Source organism: Wasmannia auropunctata, unplaced genomic scaffold, assembly GCF_000956235.1.
Source record: "Wasmannia auropunctata unplaced genomic scaffold, wasmannia.A_1.0 LD280458.1, whole genome shotgun sequence".
NCBI lineage: Eukaryota > Metazoa > Arthropoda > Insecta > Hymenoptera > Formicidae > Wasmannia > Wasmannia auropunctata.
Genome location: NW_012082432.1, coordinates 1 through 964, shown reverse-complemented (window position 1 = coordinate 964; position 964 = coordinate 1). Strand labels below are relative to the sequence as shown.

The 964-nt window shown below is 42.3% G+C and overlaps 1 pseudogene; it reads right to left on the bottom strand.

Annotated features, from left to right (window-relative positions):
* Nucleotides 1–39: 39 nt before the first annotated feature.
* LOC105461695 lies at nucleotides 40–925 on the bottom strand (annotated as a pseudogene).
* Nucleotides 926–964: the final 39 nt, after the last annotated feature.

The following is a 964-nucleotide window of genomic DNA, read 5'->3' as shown; positions in this document are numbered from 1 at the left end:
TATACAAACAAGTCTTGGATATGTCGAGAATACACATACCCACGTAGATTGGTTTGTTAAACTTGACCTCAAGTTTGCGCATTTCTACCGCGACCAGATTCTCCGAAAAGACACTACGGCTGTGAAAATTCGGTTTCGCGATTATCGCCTCAGCATCAAATCTACCTTCCCATTTTGTTAAAAGCCGCACATCGACGTGATTGCGCACATTCTCCATGGTTTTACCAAATACCGCGTTATTCATTAATTTGTACAAATTTTTTTCAAATTCATTCGTTGCTAATGTTCGAAATTTCGTATTTAGTTCGATATAATCGCGAAGCCATGGAGATTGCGCGAATTGCAATACGCGATGAATCTTTGAGATACGGAGGCCGTGACGAGTACACTGTTGCAGAGTACGATAATGTATGACGTAACGCTTCTTATCGTATACGGTTGCGAGAAGCTTGTCCTGCCGCTTGCCGGGCGGCTTATCGGACAGAACGGTAGGTCAGTGTGCACGTCGTGAAGATTTTGCGGATATTCCAAATCTACCTCTAGAATGTAGCCTATCGGGGAATCTAACGCAACATCCATAACATTAAAATTTGTTACGTCGTTGACCCATTGAAAATCTCTGTATGGTAATGGTTGACACATTGCCCAGCCGTATAAATTGTTTACATCGAAATACATTAAATACGACGATGGTTTCGATGGATCGTATGACTGCATATACTTATTGTTGGCTCGCGCGTATCTCTTGGAACATTGACTCAGACCGCCGCGTATACCACGTTCGACGAACATGACCATGTCAATGTCAGTAAGCAATTCAAAATTGATTCGCGTATGTTTTAACATCGCGTCCCACGTAAATCCTGGTAGAGTATAATAGTATGCAGGGTCAAGTCCATAACTTTCGACGCAACTATCGCGAAAATTTTCAAAGATATCTGCCAAAGATCGGAAGAGCACACGT